General features: G+C 45.5%; 1 long non-coding RNA gene across 1 annotated transcript; it reads right to left on the reverse strand.

The window, feature by feature from the left end:
- Positions 1 to 3,358: 3,358 nt before the first annotated feature.
- On the reverse strand, positions 3,359 to 21,698 carry LOC142906489 (uncharacterized). Its single transcript, XR_012930332.1, has 3 exons — positions 20,992 to 21,698; positions 12,476 to 12,638; positions 3,359 to 3,888 (listed from the first exon to the last, which is right to left on the reverse strand). It is a non-coding gene; the product is annotated as an uncharacterized LOC142906489 (long non-coding RNA).
- Between the last annotated feature and the right edge of the window lie 160 nt (positions 21,699 to 21,858).

Below are 21,858 nucleotides of genomic sequence, written 5' to 3' on the forward strand. Positions count from 1 at the left end.
CTCCCTCTATTCTACAGTGAGAGTGAGTGAGCAGAGTTTGTATGATCTCCCTCTTATCTACAGTGAGAGTGAGTGAGTGGAGTTAGTACGATCTCCCCCTGTTCTACGGAGTGAATTTGAGTGAGCAGAGTTTGTATGATCTCCCTCTATTCTACAGTGAGAGTGAGTGAGCAGAGTTTGTATGATCTCCCTCTATTCTACAGTGAGAGTGAGTGAGCAGAGTTTGTATGATCTCCCTCTATTCACAGTGAGAGTGAGTGAGTAGAGTTAGTACGATCTCCCCCTGTTCTACGGAGTGAGTTTGAGTGAGCAGAGTTTGTATGATCTCCCTCTATTCTACAGTGAGAGTGAGTGAGTAGAGTTTGTATGATCTCCCTCTATTCTACAGTGAGAGCGAGTGAGCAGAGTTTGTATGATCTCCCTCTATTCTACAGTGAGAGTGAGTGAGTAGAGTTTGTATGATCTCCCTCTATTCTACAGTGAGAGCGAGTGAGCAGAGTTTGTATGATCTCCCTCTATTCTACAGTGAGAGTGAGTGAGTGGAGTTAGTACGATCTCCCCCTGTTCTACGGAGTGAGTTTGAGTGAGCAGAGTTTGTATGATCTCCCTCTATTCTACAGTGAGAGTGAGTGAGTAGAGTTTGTATGATCTCCCTCTATTCTACAGTGAGAGTGAGTGAGCAGAGTTTGTATGATCTCCCTCTATTCTACAGTGAGAGTGAGTGAGTGGAGTTAGTACGAGCTCCCCCTGTTCTACGGAGTGAGTTTGAGTAGGCAGAGTTTGTATGATCTCCCTCTATTCTACAGTGAGAGTGAGTGAGTAGAGTTTGTATGATCTCCCTCTATTCTACAGTGAGAGTGAGTGAGCAGAGTTTGTATGATCTCCCTCTATTCTACAGTGAGAGTGAGTGAGTGGAGTTAGTACGATCTCCCCCTGTTCTACGGAGTGAGTTTGAGTGAGCAGAGTTTGTATGATCTCCCTCTATTCTACAGTGAGAGTGAGTGAGTAGAGTTTGTATGATCTCCCTCTATTCTACAGTGAGAGTGAGTGAGCAGAGTTTGTATGATCTCCCTCTATTCTACAGTGAGAGTGAGTGAGTGGAGTTAGTACGAGCTCCCCCTGTTCTACGGAGTGAGTTTGAGTAGGCAGAGTTTGTATGATCTCCCTCTATTCTACAGTGAGAGTGAGTGAGTAGAGTTTGTATGATCTCCCTCTATTCTACAGTGAGAGTGAGTGAGCAGAGTTTGTATGATCTCCCTCTATTCTACAGTGAGAGTGAGTGAGCAGAGTTTGTATGATCTCCCTCTATTCTACAGTGAGAGTGAGTGAGCAGAGTTTGTATGATCTCCCTCTATTCTACAGTGAGAGTGAGTGAGTAGAGTTAGTACGATCTCCCCCTGTTCTACGGAGTGAGTTTGAGTGAGCAGAGTTTGTATGATCTCCCTCTATTCTACAGTGAGAGTGAGTGAGTAGAGTTTGTATGATCTCCCTCTATTCTACAGTGAGAGCGAGTGAGCAGAGTTTGTATGATCTCCCTCTATTCTACAGTGAGAGTGAGTGAGTGGAGTTAGTACGATCTCCCCCTGTTCTACGGAGTGAGTTTGAGTGAGCAGAGTTTGTATGATCTCCCTCTATTCTACAGTGAGAGTGAGTGAGTAGAGTTTGTATGATCTCCCTCTATTCTACAGTGAGAGTGAGTGAGCAGAGTTTTATGATCTCCCTCTATTCTACAGTGAGAGTGAGTGAGCAGAGTTAGTACGATCTCCCCCTGTTCTACGGAGTGAGTTTGAGTGAGCAGAGTTTGTATGATCTCCCTCTATTCTACAGTGAGAGTGAGTGAGCAGAGTTTGTATGATCTCCCTCTATTCTACAGTGAGAGTGAGTGAGCAGAGTTTGTATGATCTCCCTCTATTCTACAGTGAGAGTGAGTGAGTGGAGTTAGTACGATCTCCCCCTGTTCTACGGAGTGAGTTTGAGTGAGCAGAGTTTGTATGATCTCCCTCTATTCTACAGTGAGAGTGAGTGAGTAGAGTTTGTATGATCTCCCTCTATTCTACAGTGAGAGTGAGTGAGCAGAGTTTTATGATCTCCCTCTATTCTACAGTGAGAGTGAGTGAGTGGAGTTAGTACGATCTCCCCCTGTTCTACGGAGTGAGTTTGAGTGAGCAGAGTTTGTATGATCTCCCTCTATTCTACAGTGAGAGTGAGTGAGTAGAGTTTGTATGATCTCCCTCTATTCTACAGTGAGAGTGAGTGAGCAGAGTTTTATGATCTCCCTCTATTCTACAGTGAGAGTGAGTGAGTGGAGTTAGTACGATCTCCCCCTGTTCTACGGAGTGAGTTTGAGTGAGCAGAGTTTGTATGATCTCCCTCTATTCTACAGTGAGAGTGAGTGAGTAGAGTTTGTATGATCTCCCTCTATTCTACAGTGAGAGTGAGTGAGTAGAGTTTGTATGATCTCTCTCTCTGTCAAGCTGAAGGCGCCGAAAAACAGTGGCGCCTCCCCCCCTCCTCCTCCTTCCCGGAGTTGTGCTTCTCCTGCATGCAGCCCCCTGGCCACAACAACTCCAGGAAATTACTGAAACTCCGAGGCCGCAGGAACGTGCCCCAGAAGGGCGCCCCAAAGAAAGAGCGTCAAGGCGCTGAATTCCCGGGACCTGGACAACCTACCAGACACAAAATGGAGAGATAATTTATCTCCCCTCATTGTGGCCACCCCTCAGCGGAAACAAATGTACAAGTCTCTCGTAGCCAAACACTGCAGTGACCTCCGGTGAAAATTGGCACACTGGACATTGCCATCGACCGTGTGGCTCAGCCGAATCTCCCCAGGGGTTACCAGACGTGTGCGCTTTCTGCGGTTCCAGGGAGGATCTGCCCCAACAGTACTTACGCTGCCAGTGGCTGAACCCAATGTTCCACCTTTTGGGGACCATTTTCCGGAAACTGGGGGTGCCCTTCTACAACAGCTGATTCATACGTTGGGGTGCCTTACCCGGCTGACAAAGCGCCACGATCTCACCAACTTCGTCTGTGCCCAAGCGAAGATGGCAGCGTGCAAGACGAGGAAAAAGATGCTGCAAGGCGACACTGATGGCTGCTCTGTGGTACCAGCATTCAGGGGCCTGCTCATAGGCGTCGCTCCAGCTAGAGCACGCGTGCCACTCAAATGCCGGTGACGCGCGTCTTCTCCGAATGCTGGAGGGCTGGACAAACCCTCTGCACCGGTGTGAACGGCAACCTTCTTTTCACCTTCGAGCGTGCTCGGTCGTCGAGCATGGCGCGCGCCACGACCGACCACGTGCCGTTTTTGTGTTGTGCATGGCACGCCCAGCGCCATGTGCCACAGCTCGTGGTTGTTTTTTGTTTAATCGTGTTGGGTTATTTGTTGTTTGTGACTTTTTCTCGTATTCAAATCGCCTCCAGCGCTATTGCTGCTGGCAGCAATAAAAGTGTTTTAAAAGTCTGTCTGTTCTAAAGTGTGAGTGGGTGGAGTTTGTACGATCGCCCCTGTTCTACCGAGTGAGAGCGAGTGAGCGGAAATTGTTCCACAATAATAAACTTGGGTTTCCACAGCGCAATTTGAACAAGGCATAAAAGCGCTCTACCTGAGGCTTGTCGAGTCGTGGAGAAAGTCTAGGTGAGTTTTAAGATGTAATTCCAAAAGTGTAATGGACACAGGTTCCCTAATGGACCGAGAAAGGAAGGGAATGCGACTATACCAGAGCCTGACCTATAAAAGCCTCTGTCACCCACCGAACAAACACAGCATGGACTTTGTATCCATCTTGAGTTGAAACCAGAATCGGCAGATCTAAGTTGTCGCAGTGGAAAATGAAACTTAAGTAGATCGGCGGTGAGATGTTTTGGAACCAACTCCTTTAGGGCCTGTAAAAGGAGAGGAGGAGAATAATTTTAACGTCGATTCTGCATCGTACAGGGAGCCAGTAATTTGGATCTGGGTTAAAACCTGGGCAGCTGAGTTTTTAATACAGCAAAAACTCTCTTCGCCCGCATCACATGGAGAATGGAGGGTGCCGGTTTATCAATTATGCCAGTTATCTGAGAGTTATACTTATGGTTCACCACATTTTCCAAGTATATGACACATTTAAAGAAATAAACTATGAGCCGATATTTTCACTATGATACAAGATGTAATAATCTACTCGTTTGCAGAGGTACTCACCGGTCAGTTCTAGAGCATTCTACATTCATTGTAGATACGCAGTGGAACCGTTTCAAGCACAGTATAAAGTAGCACAGTACTTTATATAGCAGCAAAATACTGTTTACAGTAGCACAGTATACAACAGTACTGTATACAGCAGTACTGTATACAGTAGCACAGTTTACAGCAGCACTGTACTGTATACAGCAGCACAGTACTGTATACAGCATCACAGTTTACAGTAGCACAGTACTGTATACAGCAGCACTGTACTGTATACAGCAGCACAGTACTAAAGTATTAAAGCTTTCGTGACTGCATAAAATTACTCATTGTTTTTTTTTGGTAAAGTCACGTACGTAGAAATACAATAAAATTATACTAAAACAAAAAAACAATCACTACGTTTCGATCACAACGCAAGCGATCTTCATCAGGTGTCAAGAACAAATCACGGAGGTAAATACAAACAAAAAGATGAGAGACGAGAATTCAACAAACCTGAAAAAACATTATGTGAAGCACAGCCAGTCAGGCCAACAACACAGTTAGACACTTCCTGGCGGACCACGAATTTCAGAAGAGTGTTAAATTTCGTGTTCAACCTTTTTCAAAAAGTGACCACCTCTTGTAAATACAAAACGGCAGCTCAAAAAAGGGCACATCTTACACATATACTCCATGTTGTAAACCATACCATTAACCGTGGTGTGAGAGGTATTAAGAGTCAATGCCAGCGAAAGAGCTGCGGTCTGAAGGTCATCGTAAAATACAATTAATTAAGAATGAAAATGGTTTAAAACATCTTTCCAATGGTTACTAAGCCAGAATCCATGTTTACAACATGGAGTATAACAGCGCCTCACAGCTGTCTCTCTCCCCCTCCTCTGTTCCGACCATGGATGAACTCGTCCGTCTGAGCGGGGCCCGTAGCTATCCGTGTTGCTAAAGTTGAGGGTAAGAATCCACCCATTTTTTCGCCATATAGCATTGTGATATATAACGACTTATTGTTGGTAGCTTAGCTGATTGGAGAATATATAGAGTTTATTGATAACATTGAGGTAATTTATATTTTAGTTTTTTATTGGTTCACTATATAGTATTCATTATATATTTGTAGTGTATACCCAGTTACTGTGAATAGCTCAGATGTGTAGGCTTTGACTTCAACATAGCCATTTCTGTGACCAGTCACAAGCTAATCACTCAGTTATTTCAATGCTAAATTCGCCTAGTTATTTCAATGCTAAATTCTCCTGTTTGATTTGTACTAGGTGCCTCTGTGAATTTGTATGCTCTGACTTTAACATAGCTATTTCTGTGACCAGTTACAAGCTAATCACTCAGCTATTTCAATGCTAAATTCTATGCTAATTCCTTTGTCAAGGGGTGCCTCTGCAGATGTGTATGCTTTAACTTTAACATAGCCATTTCTGTGACCAGTCACAAGCTAATCACTCAGCCATTTCAATGCTAAATTCTATGCTAATTCCTTTGTCAAGGCGCTTTGTTTCTTCTCACACAGCTTAAAGGTCGCAATCTGTCCTCCAGACAGTCTCGTCCCTTCACCTGATGAAGGCCGCTTGTGTTGTGGCTGAAACGTCATGAAAATATTATTGTGTTATTTTATTTTATTAATTTATTATTTTATTCTCATTCTATATATTTATTATAACGCGATTTTTCCATAATGCGGTGTTCTTCAGGAACGCAACTACCCCCGCGTTAGAGCAACAGACTGTATCCTGATTTTCTTAAGAAACACTTAAGTCAATTGGCATATTAGCCCACGTGTCAATTTCATTCGATTAGCTATTTCAAGTGTTGGATGGTTAAAGTTAATGACATGATACTCCACAATTTAACTCAAGAGAAACTAATTATGCATCACAAAAGTTAAGTGTGGGTCAAAGCTACCTCCATACTTTGCCTTTTGGAGCAAAACTCAGTCTGTACATCACGGGTAGCTGTGACTAAACTGGTACATTTGTAATGAGATGACTTCTGAGACACGACTTGTAGAGGGTATCTTATTTATTTCTCGATATTTTAAGGACAGGGTCACGGAATAACATAAACGCTGAGTTACTTCCAGCTGAGCTACCCATGCAGCCACATCAGCGTTGTCCACTATATAGCTGACTGACTTTTTAGCGACGACGACTATGAAGACTGAATAGCCGGCTGGCTATGCAGCGACGACAACGACGAAGAGATGGCAGCGATACCAGCTACGACATCCAGGACCCGAACCCCCACGACAGCCCTGAACCCCCTGATATCCCTCGGGCGTGGCCAAGCCCCGCCCTTGGCCATGCCCCACTTCCGGAACTCTCTTGCTGGTTCCAGGAGCTTCCAGATCGATCCTCTCCTTGACCCTTGACTCAGTTATGCCCCCCTTGTGGTTGCTGATATGTGTGCTGTTCTATAACGCACCCATACCCGTAATTAGCCCCCCACGGTCAGCAGATTTAACCCTGTCACCACACATTGAAGCATTTGGTGTGGAGAACAGGACCCATGGGGCCGTCCATAAATCACGTCACGCGATTTTGGACGATTTTTGCCCCCCTCCCCACCCCTTCGTCACACGACGTCACAAAAAGTCAGACCCCCCCCCTCAAATATGACGTCACAAAGCTCTCCCCCCCCCAAACCATATTTACATTTTGAAAATAAACCATGCTTCAAATCGCTTTAAACTATTGCCATTGTAGTGCGTATTTAATGTGGCGCTGCACTCTGATGTTGTAGGAGAAAACATTTATTTTAAAAGTCTATTTAATTAAGTAGAACGTGTTGTCTATATTTATTTAAAGTTGCGCATTTTGATGTGACGTCACATTTCTCAACCCACCCCCGCCCCCTCCTAGGTGCGTGACGTCATTCATGGACGGCCCCTTCGTGTACTTTGTGTACTCTGTACCTCGCCATAACACGCTCGAGAATGACGAACTTCACTATTAAGACTAACATGGTTGACGCTGCACGACGAACATTGAGGCGCTAGATGGCGCCGAAGCTTTAGCGTCCCTGACTTGCTATAGTCTAAATCACGACGTTTCGAACGCAACACAGGCACCCGTCTTCAGGTGAATATCGCGACAGCTGCGATGTCTGCTCCCTTGTGAAGAGAAGCTGTTACCAGCGAGAGTTTATATAAGTTTTAATAACAAAGGCAGCCGAAGTAGTGGTAATGGGGTATTATAGTGTAAAGTGGGTGAATGAGTAAGTGGGTGGATCAGTGAGTGGGTGATTGAGTGACAGAGTGAGTCGGTGGGAGAGTGGGTGAATGAGTGAGTGGGTGAGTGAGTGGGTGAATGAGTAGGTGGGTGAGTGAGTGGGTGAGTGAGTGGGTGAATGAGTAGGTGGGTGAGTGAGTGGGTGATTGAGTGAATGAGTGAGTCGGTGGGTGAGTGGGTGAATGAATAGGTGGGTGAGTGAGTGGGTGAGTGAGTGATTGAGTGAGTCGGTGGGTGAGTGGGTGAATGAGTGAGTAGGTGAGTGAGTGGGTGAGTGAGTGAGTGAATGAGTGAGTCGGTGGGTGAGTGGGTGAATGAGTGAGTAGGTGAGTGAGTGAGTGAATGAGTGAGTCGGTGAGTGAGTGGGTGAATGAGTGAGTAAGTGGGTCAGTGGATGGGTGCCCTATTGGATAATACGGCTCTGGTGGGTGGGTGAGTGGGTGAATGAGTGAGTAGGTGAGTGAGTGGGTGAGTGAGTGAATGAGTGAGTCGGTGAGTGAGTGGGTGAATGAATATGTGGTTGAGTGGGTGAGTGGGTGAATGATTGAGTAGGTGAGTGAGTGGGTGAATGAGTGAGTAGGTAGGTGAGTGAGTGGGTGAGTGAGTGAGTGAATGAGTGAGTCGGTGGGTCAGTCGGTGAATGAGTAGGTGAGTGAGTGAATGAGTGAGTCGGTGGGTCAGTGAGTGGGTGAGTGAGTAAATGAGTGAGTCGGTGGGTGAGTGGGTGAATGAGTGAGTAGGTGGGTGGGTGAGTGAATGAGTGAGTCGGTGGGTGAGTGGGGGAATGAGTGAGTAGTTGAGTGAGTGGGTGAGTGAGTGAATGAGTGAGTCGGTGAGTGAGTGGGTGAATGAGTGAGTAGGTGGGTGAGTGAATGAGTGAATCGGTGGGTGAGTGGGTGAATGAGTGCGTAAGTGGGTCAGTGAGTGGGTGAGTGAGTGAATGAGTGAGTCGGTGGGTGAGTGGGTGAATGATTGAGTAGGTGAGTGAGTGGGTGAGTGAATGAGTGAATGGGTGAGTCGGTGGGTGAGTGGGTGAATGAGTGAGTAGGTGGGTGGGTGAGTGAATGAGTGAGTCGGTGGGTGAGTGGGGGAATGAGTGAGTAGTTGAGTGAGTGGGTGAGTGAGTGAATGAGTGAGTCGGTGAGTGAGTGGGTGAATGAGTGAGTAGGTGGGTGAGTGAATGAGTGAATCGGTGGGTGAGTGGGTGAATGAGTGCGTAAGTGGGTCAGTGAGTGGGTGAGTGAGTGAATGAGTGAGTCGGTGGGTGAGTGGGTGAATGATTGAGTAGGTGAGTGAGTGGGTGAGTGAATGAGTGAATGGGTGAGTCGGTGGGTGAGTGGGTGAATGAGTGAATAGGTGGGTGAGTGGGTGAGTGAGTGAATGATTGAGTAGGTGGGTGAGTGGGTGAATGAGTGAGTAGGTGGGTGAGTGGGTGAGTGAGTGAATGAGTGAGTCGGTGGGTGAGTGGGTGAATGAGTGAGTAGGTGGGTGAGTGGGTGAGTGAGTGAATGATTGAGTAGGGGAGTGAGTGGGTGAGTGAGTGAGTGAATGTGTGAGTCGGTGGGTGAGTGTGTAAATGAGTGAATGAGTGAGTCGGTGGGTGAGTGGGTGAATGAGTGAGTAAGTGGGTCAGTGAGTGAGTGAGTGAATGAGTGAGTCGGTGAGTGAGTGGGTGAATGAGTGAGTAGGTGGGTCAGTGGATGGGTGCCCTATTGGATAATACGGCCCTGGTGGGTGGGTGAGTGGGTGAATGATTGAGTAGGTGGGTGAGTGGGTGAATGAGTGAGTAGGTGGGTGAGTGAGTGGGTGAATGAGTGAGTAGGTGAGTCGGTGGGTGAGTGGGTGAATGAGTGAGTAGGTGATTGAGTGGGTGAATGAGTGAGTAGGTGGGTGAGTGGGTGAGTGTGTGAATGATTGAGTAGGTGGGTGAGTGGGTGAATGAGTGAGTAGGTGAGTGAGTGGGTGAATGAGTGAGTAGGTGGGTGAGTGGGTGAGTGGGTGAATGATTGAGTAGGTGGGTGAGTGGGTGAATGAGTGAGTCGGTGGGTGAGTGGGTGAATGAGTGAGTAGGTGAGTGAGTGGGTGAGTGAGTGAGTGAATGAGTGAGTCGGTGGGTGAGTGGGTGAATGAGTGAGTAGGTGAGTGAGTGAGTGAATGAGTGAGTCGGTGAGTGAGTGGGTGAATGAGTGAGTAAGTGGGTCAGTGGATGGGTGCCCTATTGGATAATACGGCTCTGGTGGGTGGGTGAGTGGGTGAATGAATGAGTAGGTGAGTGAGTGGGTGAGTGAGTGAATGAGTGAGTCGGTGAGTGAGTGGGTGAATGAATATGTGGTTGAGTGGGTGAGTGGGTGAATGATTGAGTAGGTGAGTGAGTGGGTGAATGAGTGAGTAGGTAGGTGAGTGAGTGGGTGAGTGAGTGAGTGAATGAGTGAGTCGGTGGGTCAGTCGGTGAATGAGTAGGTGAGTGAGTGAATGAGTGAGTCGGTGGGTCAGTGAGTGGGTGAGTGAGTAAATGAGTGAGTCGGTGGGTGAGTGGGTGAATGAGTGAGTAGGTGGGTGGGTGAGTGAATGAGTGAGTCGGTGGGTGAGTGGGGGAATGAGTGAGTAGTTGAGTGAGTGGGTGAGTGAGTGAATGAGTGAGTCGGTGAGTGAGTGGGTGAATGAGTGAGTAGGTGGGTGAGTGAATGAGTGAATCGGTGGGTGAGTGGGTGAATGAGTGCGTAAGTGGGTCAGTGAGTGGGTGAGTGAGTGAATGAGTGAGTCGGTGGGTGAGTGGGTGAATGATTGAGTAGGTGAGTGAGTGGGTGAGTGAATGAGTGAATGGGTGAGTCGGTGGGTGAGTGGGTGAATGAGTGAGTAGGTGGGTGGGTGAGTGAATGAGTGAGTCGGTGGGTGAGTGGGGGAATGAGTGAGTAGTTGAGTGAGTGGGTGAGTGAGTGAATGAGTGAGTCGGTGAGTGAGTGGGTGAATGAGTGAGTAGGTGGGTGAGTGAATGAGTGAATCGGTGGGTGAGTGGGTGAATGAGTGCGTAAGTGGGTCAGTGAGTGGGTGAGTGAGTGAATGAGTGAGTCGGTGGGTGAGTGGGTGAATGATTGAGTAGGTGAGTGAGTGGGTGAGTGAATGAGTGAATGGGTGAGTCGGTGGGTGAGTGGGTGAATGAGTGAATAGGTGGGTGAGTGGGTGAGTGAGTGAATGATTGAGTAGGTGGGTGAGTGGGTGAATGAGTGAGTAGGTGGGTGAGTGGGTGAGTGAGTGAATGAGTGAGTCGGTGGGTGAGTGGGTGAATGAGTGAGTAGGTGGGTGAGTGGGTGAGTGAGTGAATGATTGAGTAGGGGAGTGAGTGGGTGAGTGAGTGAGTGAATGTGTGAGTCGGTGGGTGAGTGTGTAAATGAGTGAATGAGTGAGTCGGTGGGTGAGTGGGTGAATGAGTGAGTAAGTGGGTCAGTGAGTGAGTGAGTGAATGAGTGAGTCGGTGAGTGAGTGGGTGAATGAGTGAGTAGGTGGGTCAGTGGATGGGTGCCCTATTGGATAATACGGCCCTGGTGGGTGGGTGAGTGGGTGAATGATTGAGTAGGTGGGTGAGTGGGTGAATGAGTGAGTAGGTGGGTGAGTGAGTGGGTGAATGAGTGAGTAGGTGAGTCGGTGGGTGAGTGGGTGAATGAGTGAGTAGGTGATTGAGTGGGTGAATGAGTGAGTAGGTGGGTGAGTGGGTGAGTGTGTGAATGATTGAGTAGGTGGGTGAGTGGGTGAATGAGTGAGTAGGTGAGTGAGTGGGTGAATGAGTGAGTAGGTGGGTGAGTGGGTGAGTGGGTGAATGATTGAGTAGGTGGGTGAGTGGGTGAATGAGTAGGTGGGTGAGTGAGTGGGTGAATGAGTGAGTAGGTGAGTGAGTGGGTGAATGAGTGAGTAGGTGAGTCGGTGGGTGAGTGGGTGAATGAGTGAGTAGGTGATTGAGTGGGTGAGTGGATGAATGAGTGAGTCGGTGAGTGAGTGGGTGAGTGGGTGAATGAGTGAGTCGGTGAGTGAGTGGGTGAGTGGGTGAATGAGTGAGTAGCTGAGTGAGTGGGTGAGTGAGTGGGTGAGTGGGTGAATGAGTGAGTAGGTGAGTGAGTGGGTGAGTGGGTGAATGAGTGAGTAGCTGAGTCGGTGGGTGAGTGGGTGAATGAGTGAGTAGCTGAGTGAGTGGGTGAGTGAGTGGGTGAGTGGGTGAATGAGTGAGCAGGTGAGTGAGTGGGTGAGTGGGTGAATGAGTGAGTAGCTGAGTGAGTGGGTGAGTGGGTGAATGAGTGAGTAGCTGAGTGAGTGGGTGAGTTGGTGAATGAGTGAGTAGGTGAGTGAGTGGGTGAATGAGTGAGTAGGTGAGTGAGTGGGTGAGTGAGTGAATGATTGAGTAGCTGAGTGAGTGGGTAAATGAGTGAGTAGGTGGGTGAGTGAGTGGGTGAATGAGTGAGTAGGTGGGTGAGTGGGTGAGTGGGTGAATGATTGAGTAGGTGGGTGAGTAGTGGGTGAGTGGGTGAATGAGTGAGTAGCTGAGTGAGTGGGTGAGTGGGTGAATGAGTGAGTAGCTGAGTGAGTGGGTGAGTGTGTGAATGATTGAGTAGCTGAGTGAGTGGGTGAGTGGGTGAATGAGTGAGTAGGTGAGTGAGTGGGTGAATGAGTGAGTAGGTGGGTGAGTGAGTGGGTGAATGAGTGAGTAGGTGAGTCGGTGGGTGAGTGGGTGAATGAGTGAGTAGGTGAGTGAGTGGGTGAGTGGGTGAATGAGTGAGTAGCTGAGTGAGTGGGTGAATGAGTGAGTAGCTGAGTGAGTGGGTGTCCGCTTGGATAATACGGTCCGGAGTCTACAATTGTTCCAGGCCCTGGATGCACACGAACGCGTGGGCACGGCTTGAATGAGCGCCACGCGTACCCACAACACACGGACGTCATCCTAACCAGGTGCAGTCACACCCCGCGTTGATAGTAAAGGAGGCGGATGAACGACAGCGATTAAACCCGCAACGCCACCACCACACGGATATAAACACCACACAAAATGTGGAAAATATGAAAAGGGGTTTACCTTTCTCTGGCAATAAAACAGGTGTCTTAAGATGTTCAAACGCCAAATAGATTACATTTTGCATATAATCAAATCTGCATTAACTACTTACAGTACTTGTGGTGAACATGCAAACACATTGTCCGCGTGAAATAAGGGGCCGTCCGTAAATGACGTCACGCACCTAGGGAGGGGGGGGGGTGACAGACATTTGTGACGATGTGTGACGACGGGGGGGGTTTCAGAAATGTGACGTCACACTAAAATGCGCAACTTTATAAATAAATACAGACAACACGTTATACTTAATTAATAAATGTTTTCTCCTGCAACATCAGAGTGCAGCGCCACATTAAATACGCAACTACAATGGCAACAATAGTTTAAAGCCATTTTAAGCATGTTTTAATTTTGGGGGGGAGGGGGCAGAGCTTTGTGACGTCATATTTGAGCGGGGGGGTCTGATTTTTTGTGACGTCATATTTGAGCGGGGGGGGGTCTGACTTTTTGTGACGTCATGTGACGATGGGGGAGGGGGGGGGTCAAAAATCGTCAGAAATCGCGTGACATCATTCATGGACGGCTCCTAACAGCTCTACATATTATAGATTTAAAGCTTACAGATTTATTCAAGACGATCAGAGTATATTGTCACGCAGTTTATGATATTTATATAGGGTGGGGCCTCACAAACTCACCCCTGAAGATCTACCTAAATATTTAAAGACCTGATTCCAATAATTCCATTGAGCTAATAAAACGAGGGTTTAACTTTTTCACAAACCATGAACGTTAATTTACTGAAAATTTTATCGGTGGTTCTTTCGGTAAAGTTACGTGGATAGAAGAAATAAACTCGTTTAAAAAAATTTTGATTTAAAGCTTTCGTGACTGCAGTGATTCATATTCTTAGCTCTTTCGGTAAAATCACCACGTTGAAGGGAAACAATAAAATAATAAATTATATATATAAAACAATAAAAAAAATTCTCACGACGTTTCGACCAATAACACAAACGGTCGTCATCAGGTCGTGAGAATTTTTTTATTGTTTTATATTTTTTTATTATTATTATTTTATTGTTTCCCTTCAACGTGACTTTACCGAAAAAGCTAAGAATGTGACTTTACTCGTATAATTTTTTTTTTTTAAACACAACGGTTTTATTAACAACTTCGTCAAACTCACGGCCGAGAGGGACGTCACTGGCGCCTGCGTCACTGGCGCCTGCGTCACGCGGCGCCTGCGTCACTGGCGCCTGTTTTGTGTGCGTGCCGATTCCACAGTTTAGGGACCGCGGCCGTTTTTTTTACCTCCATAAATATATAAATAATACGGGCGTCCATACAAAATGTAAATTGCTTTGAAGTAGCGATTTCATTGATGAAATCGATGCCGATTTTGATACTGGCGTGCATTGTCACGGGATCTGAGTGCGTGGGCAAAATGTGGAATTGATTGGACAACGGGAAGTGGACGACTTTTTGATTGCAAGATTTGACCACGACAAACACAGAGGAATCAAGTTAAGTAAACCCTTTGAAAAGTAACAACAATAAAATAATAAAACTGGATTTAAAGCGTTCGTGACTGCAGTGATTCATATTCTTGGTTCTTTCGGTAAAGTCGTCACGTTGAAGGGAAACAATAAAATAATAATAAAATATATATAAAACAATAAAAATTCTCACGACGTTTCGACTGTAACGCAAACAGTCATCATCACCTGATGATAATTTTTATTGTTTTATATATATTTTTATTATTTTATTGTTTCCCTTCAACGTGACTTTACCGAAAGAACCAAGAATAATAAAATAATAAAATAATTTAAGTGAATAAAAATATCACGACATTTTGATCGCAACACAAGTGATCGAAACGTCGTGATAATTGTATTATTTTTGTGTTCACTTTATTTTTTATTATTTTATAGTTATTATTATTTCTTCTATCTACGTGACTTTACCAAAAGAACCATAGAATATGAATCCCTGCAGTCACGAAAGTTATTAGTCAAAATTTAATTACTAATTGTTTATATTCTTGGTTCTTTCGGTAAAGTCACCACCACGTAGAAGGGAAACAATAAAATAATAAAAATATAAAACAATAAAATTCTCACGACGTTTCGACTGCAACACAAGCAATCATCATCAGGTGACGATGATGATTGTTTCGACTGCAACACAAGCAATCATCATCAGGTGACGATGATGATTGTGTTGCAGTCGAAACGTCGCGAGAATTTTATTGTTTTATATTTGTATTATTTTATTGTTTCCCTTCTACGTGGTGGTGACTTTACCGCAAGAACCAAGAATATGAATCCCTGCAGCCACGAAAGCCTGATACTAATTGTTTGTTTAATTCAAACATAATTTTATTTCAAATTACGTGGAATTGGCTAATATAACCCCTTTAGTATCTTGCAGAAAACACCGGGTTTTGATTCAAGAAGGGTGACATGGTAAAACTCATAACACAGGTTTTGTTTTGTTTACGTGAGATCGCGTAAATGTGTGTCGTGAAAACCGCCACCACCCTTCACAGCCGAATTGTAATGTTTGTCACGTGAACAGAACGTGGCCATTTCGTTACGAGTACAGCACTAACCGGTTGTGTGTTGAAGAGAAAAGCCACAACATTCACAATCTGAGTACGACGTTTCGCCAGCAATTACAACCGGCTCCATCAGGAGTCCTCCTGTTTCGTCCCTGAGAAGGGGAGATGCGATGCCAACGCTTGTGCGCTATTCTTGCGGTGAAGTGGGGAGTTCCATCATTACTAATCTCCAACTCATTACTAATCATAACCATTGACTGATTACCAATCGATTATATGATTACAATAACCCCCCCCCCTCCGCCTCAAATCACTGCACCTGAAATGAGTTAAATGATGACGTCACCCTGCTGCTGTTCTATTTAAGACCGGGAGCAAGTGGAGAGGGCTTCACCATTCTGGCGAATTGCCCGATGATGATGCTGGATGTAATTACCAGCGAAACGTCGAACTACTCAAAGCTGTCAATGTTGTGGATTCACTCTTCAACACACCGGTGGGCTAAAGTCGTGAACTATTTTTGTCTTTTGTCAACGTGACACTTTTTTTTGCTGTTTGGCCGTGTCGGGTGGTGGAGGGTTACGACACATTTATAAATAACGCGATCTCACCCAACAAAAACCTTTATTGTGAATAATGTTGGTCGCGAAAGCCTCCTACTACGTGTTAAACTGTCGTTGGGGTTCACAAACTTCCTTCTCGGCAGTGTACGGTGGTTGACGTCTCCACAGGGAGATAAAGAGTAATGCTATGGGGCCGTCCATAAATGACGTCACGCACCTGGGGGGGGGGGGGGGGGTGACAGACATTTGTGACGATGTGTGACGAGGGGGCGGGGGGGTTGTTTGAGAAATGTGACGTCACATCAAAATGCGCAACTTTATAAATAAATACAGACAACACGTTCTACTTAATTAAATCAACTTTATATTCTTAGTTCTTTCGGTAAAGTCACGTTGAAGAGAAACAACAAAATAATAAAATATATATAAAACAATAAAAAATTCTCACGACGTTTCGACCATAACTCAAACGGTCGTCATCAGGTGTGTTGGTTTGCATAATTTTTTTTAAACGGCGCATTTATTTATTTATAAAAAACGTTAGCGCCACGCGCAACGATTTGGCAGTTTATTTAGGACTAGTCCATCTATATTCTGAAAAAGAGGAGGGGGGAGACGAATTTTTTTTGTATGCTGTCTGAAAGCCACTGTAAGCGTGAACAATCAATTAAGACCTGAAATGGTTTATCAAATCTTTCCAATGATTGCTAAGATAGAATCCATCTTCTCGGTTGAAATTGTCTCTGTGCTTGTATATGTGGATAGCCTCATGAACGAATCTCTCATGGTAGCCAAATGGCTTACAAAGAACCTCTGTCTTGGAAAAGTCAATGGCATGTGAGCCTACTGAATTATAACAATGATCTGTCACGGCCGAGGTGTTGGTCCTACCGTGTTTAAGGTCTGCTTTGTGTTCACGAATGCGGTCCGAGACATGGCGTTTGGTTTCTCCAATGTAACTACTACCACAGAGGCAACTTAGTTTGTAGACACCAGGGTATTGTATGTCCGGAATCACATCTTTTACAGACGGAACCAGATCACGGATTTTATGTAATGTGTTGAAACGGACCTGGATCTTGTGTTTATTCAAGATTTTGGAGATCTTTTTTGTGATCCCCGCAATGTAGGGTAAAGTGATGGTTTTGAAAGGCTCCTCAAGAGGGTCCTTCTTCATGGTTTGAGTGATAGCTTTGCGGATTGTATAGTCGGAGTAACCATTAGCCTTAAGAGCTTGGTGTACGTGCTTGAGTTCACTGCCTATGTGTTCCTGGTCGGATATGCATTGGGCTCTATGATACAGAGTCTTGATGAGAGAATTCTTCTGTGATGCATGGTGGTGGGAATCCGGTTTCAGATAAGCATCCGTATGGGTAGCTTTCCTGTAGACAGAGTGGCTCATTGAACCATCAGGTCTCTTTTTAATTAGGACATCCAAAAAAGGTATCTTGCCATCTATTTCGACTTCCATGGTAAATCTGATGGCTGGGTGTATGGAATTGATGTGGTCTAAGAAACACACCTGAAGACGACCGTTTGTGTTATGGTCGAAACGTCGTGATAATTTTTTTATTGTTTTATATATATTTTATTATTTTGTTGTTTCCCTTCAACGTGACTTTACCGAAAGAACTAAGAATATGAATTACTGCAGTCACGAAAGCTATAAATCAAAATTTAAATCAACTTTGTTAATAAATGTTTTCTCCTACAACATCAGAGTGCAGTGCCACGTTAAACACGCACTACAATGTGACAATAGTTTAAAGCCATTTGAAGCATGGTTTAATTTTGGAGGGGGGGGGGGGGGGCAGAGCTTTGTGACGTCATAATTGAGGGGGGGGTCTGACTTTTTATGACGTCACGTGACGAAGGGGGGGGGGTCAAAAATCGTCAAAAAATCGCGTGACGTCATTTATGGACGCTCCCCCCCCCCCCCTACTGAACATAAACAGCAGCAGGCGTCAGGTTGGGGGGATCTAACCCACGACCTCCTGGGGCCCTGGCGAGGCAGTCAACATCTCACCACAGATACACACGTGACATGCCACAGAGAGACAGAGAGACAGAGACAGGGGATTATAGAATGCACGCAGTGGACATCGTCATGTCATCGTCTTCAACATTTACAGTGAAATACTTCTACAGAGCTGCTTTTTGTGTTTAGTTTTGTTAGACTTTCCCCTATAAAGGTTAGGGGGCCGTCCATAAATGACGTCACGCGATTTTGGACTGTTTTTGACCCCCACCCTTCGTCACATGACGTCACAAAGTCAGACACCCCCCCCGCTCAAATATGACGTCACAAAGCTCTGCCCCCCCCTAAAAATATAACATGCTTCAAATGGCTTTAAACTATTGTCACATTGTAGTGCGTGTTTAATGTGGCGCTGCACTCTGATGTTGTAGGAGAAAACATTTATTAACAAAGTCTATTTAATTAAGTAGACACGCGTTGTCTGTATTTATTTAAAGTTGCGCATTTTGATGTGACGTCACATTCATCAAGCCCCCCTCCCCCGCTCGTCACGCATCGTCACAAATGTCTGTCACAGGTGCGTGACGTCATTTATTGACGGCCCCAAAAGATAAAGCTCCCCCGTGTAGCCTGAACAGACTGTTGGGGCAAGTGCTGCTAGCGAGCAGCAGCGCTGTCTGTGAAGGTAACCGGCTGGGTGGGCGCCACCACGCCCGGCCGCCTTTGTCTCCCCGGTGGTGATGCCTACTGCACACCTACTGCACACCGCACCAGGGACTCCTTTGAGGCTGAGTCGACCCAGAGGAGGCCCAAACCCGCTTTAATCGAACTCGGGTGGCCGGGGTTCGAAGCTAAGCGTGGCGCTAACCGCCGCGCCACCGCTCCTCGCCGCATTGCATTGACCCCGGCGGTGAGGTATGGCGGGAACATTGTTCATCGTCACGTGACGCCAACGCTCGTCGCTGATTGGCTGCGTTTAAAATCTCGCGACCGTTAAAGTGGAAGAACAAAGAGGGCACCCGCGCCTCTTCTGGAAGCAATCTACCGCTGCCGGAAGAGGAGTTTCTGAACGAACTATACATCTTCTGGAAGACACTCCGCCGGTGGCGGAAGACATCTTCCATTGTGAGAAGAAAAATCTTACTGAACGCGCACGTGGCACTTCCGGAAGAAGAAGTTCATTTCTACCGAAGCCGGTAGAGGGGTTTCTGAACCCTACCAAATCTTCCGGAAAGTACAATATTTAAAGATTTTATTTCGATTTAAAGCTTTCGTGACTGCAATGATTCATCTTCTTTGGTTCTTTCGGTAAAGTCACGTAGAATGAGAATAAAATAATAAATTGATAAAATAAAATAACACAATAATATTCTCACGACGTTTCGGCCACAACACAAGCGGCCTTCATCAGGTGAAGGGAGCGAGACTGTCTGGTAGGACAGCGCTTGAGTGAGAGAGCCACGTTCAGATCACGGCTTTTAAGCTGTGTGAGAGGAACAAAGAGCCTTGACGAAGGAATTAGCATAGAATTTAGCATTGAAATGGCTGAATGATTAGCTTGTGACTGGTCACAGAAATAGCTATGTTAAAAGTTAAAGCATACACATCCGCAGAGGCACCCATTGTTAAAAGGAATTAGCATAGAATTTAGCATTGAAATAGCTAAATTAAGGCATACACATCCGCAGAGGCACCCCTTGATAATGGGATTAGCATAGAATTTAGCATTGAAATGGCTGAGTGATTCGCTTGTAACTGCTACAGAAATAGTTACGTTGAAGTCAGAGCATACACATTCACCGAGGCACTTAGTACAAATCAAACAGGAGAATTTAGCATTGAAATAACTAGGCGAATTTAGCATTGAAATAACTGGGTGATTTGCTAGTGACTGGTCACAGAAATGATTACACATCTGAGCTATTCACAGTACTATATAGTGAACCAATAAAAACTAAAATATAAATTACCTTATTGGTTCACTATATAGTACTGTGAATAGCTCAGATGTGTAATCATTTCTGTGACCAGTCACTAGCAAATCACCCAGTTATTTCAATGCTAAATTCGCCTAGTTATTTCAATGCTAAATTCTCCTGTTTGATTTGTACTAAGTGCCTCGGTGAATGTGTATGCTCTGACTTCAACGTAACTATTTCTGTAGCAGTTACAAGCGAATCACTCAGCCATTTCAATGCTAAATTCTATGCTAATCCCATTATCAAGGGGTGCCTCTGCGGATGTGTATGCCTTAATTTAGCTATTTCAATGCTAAATTCTATGCTAATTCCTTTTAACAATGGGTGCCTCTGCGGATGTGTATGCTTTAACTTTTAACATAGCTATTTCTGTGACCAGCCACAAGCTAATCATTCAGCCATTTCAATGCTAAATTTTATGCTAATTCCTTCGTCAAGGCTCTTTGTTCCTCTCACACAGCTTAAAAGCCGTGATCTGAACGTGGCTCTCTCACTCCAGCGCTGTCCTACCAGACAGTCTCGCTCCCTTCACCTGATGAAGGCCGCTTGTGTTGTGGCCGAAACGTCGTGAGAATATTATTGTGTTATTTTATTTTATCAATTTATTATTTTATTCTCATTCTACGTGACTTTACCGAAAGAACCAAAGAAGATTTAAAGATTTTTGTTAGAATAAAACTTCATATTCTGTTCATTATTATATTCTGTTCATTATGATTTAAAGCTTTCGTGATTGCAGGGATTCAAGTTCTTGGTTCTTTCGGTAAAGTCACCACCACGTAGAAGGGAAACCATAAAATAATAAAAATATAAAACAATAAAATTCTCACGACGTTTCGATTGCAACACAAGCAATCATCATCAGGTGTGAAAACCACAGCAATAATTTTTTTTATTCTTTTTATTATTTCCCTTCTACGTGGTGACTTTACCGAAAGAACCAAGAATATAGACGATCCTACGTTAGAACAAACCGATTCATATCGATTTGAAGTTTTTCGTGACTGCAGGAATCCACTCTCTTTGATTCTGTCGGCAAAGTCACGTGGGTATAAAAATAATAGATCTCGACGTTTCGATCGCAGCACAAGCAAATCGTCATCAGGTGAAAGCTGCTGAGACAGGGCAATATATATGGCGGGAGCGCTGCTAAGGGACAGGGAGTTATTAAAGGTTTTTGAGATGGGTGCAGCCCAATGGTCAGTGGGCGAGGCGAGAGATGAAATTTGCTGGTGAATGTGACGTTAGAGAGAGAGATCGGAACGAGCCATCGCCACGTGGAAGGTGGAAACGGATGGCAAGCCGCCATTCACTAACACAGCTAACGGTGTGGCTGTGTTAGTGAATAACTGCTGACATAGGTAGGCAGGCAGGCAGGGAACATCACAGCCAGTTATGACCTTCAACTGGTTAATAACGTCCTTCCAATGAGTGCTCAAGTTTGTGCCCACCTCGTTTGAAATTGCGTCTGCGTTGAGACATCTGGATGGCTTCATGGACGAATCTTTGCCGATAGCCAGTGGGTTTGCAGAGTACCCCTCGTCTTGGCAAATTAATTTCGCGTGAGCCCACAGCGTTGAAATCATGATCAGCCACGGCCGAGATATCGGTCCTACCGTGTTACAGATGTGCCCTGTGTTCGCGGACGCGGTCCGAGAAACGCCGCTTAGTGTCCCCGATGTTACAGCTGCCGCAGACGCAGCTTAGTTCGTAGACGCCGGGATTTTGCATGCCAGGGATCACATCCTTCGCAGATGGGATCAAATCACGAATTTTACGTAGTGTGTTGAGTCGAACCTGGATCTTGTGTTTGCTCATGGTTTTAGAAATGTTCTTGGTGACCCCTGCTATGTACGGAAATGTGATGGTTTTGAATGGATCCTCAGATGGTTATTTCACAACGGCCTTACGGCTTGTGTGGGCTGAATATCCATTCTTCTTGAGGGTTTTGTGTATTAACCTGCGCGTGGTCTTCCGGAAGAAGAAGCGAGTGTCTTCCGGGGCCGGTGGAAGAGTTAATGAACAACTCCAAATCTTCCAGAAGAGGCAGAGCTGCGCCACTGCTTTTGGAAATACTTCTACCGGTAGCGGAAGAGAGGTTTCTGAACTTCATCACGTCTTCCGGAAGATCAAAAAAACTTTTCTCGACCTGTGGACAAAGGCATCTTCCGTTTCTGGAAGAGCACTTTCTGAACGCGCGCGTAGTCTTCCGGAAGAGGGTGTCTACCGGTGCCGTTAGAAAGTCTCTCCTATGGCTTCCGGAAGACCTATACCGGTGGCGGAAGAGGGGGTTTCTGAACGCCGCCCTCTCTACTGGA

This window comes from Petromyzon marinus, chromosome 66 (assembly GCF_048934315.1).
Source record: "Petromyzon marinus isolate PM22_M1 ecotype Great Lakes invasive population chromosome 66, UKy_Petmar_22M1.pri1.0, whole genome shotgun sequence".
NCBI lineage: Eukaryota > Metazoa > Chordata > Hyperoartia > Petromyzontiformes > Petromyzontidae > Petromyzon > Petromyzon marinus.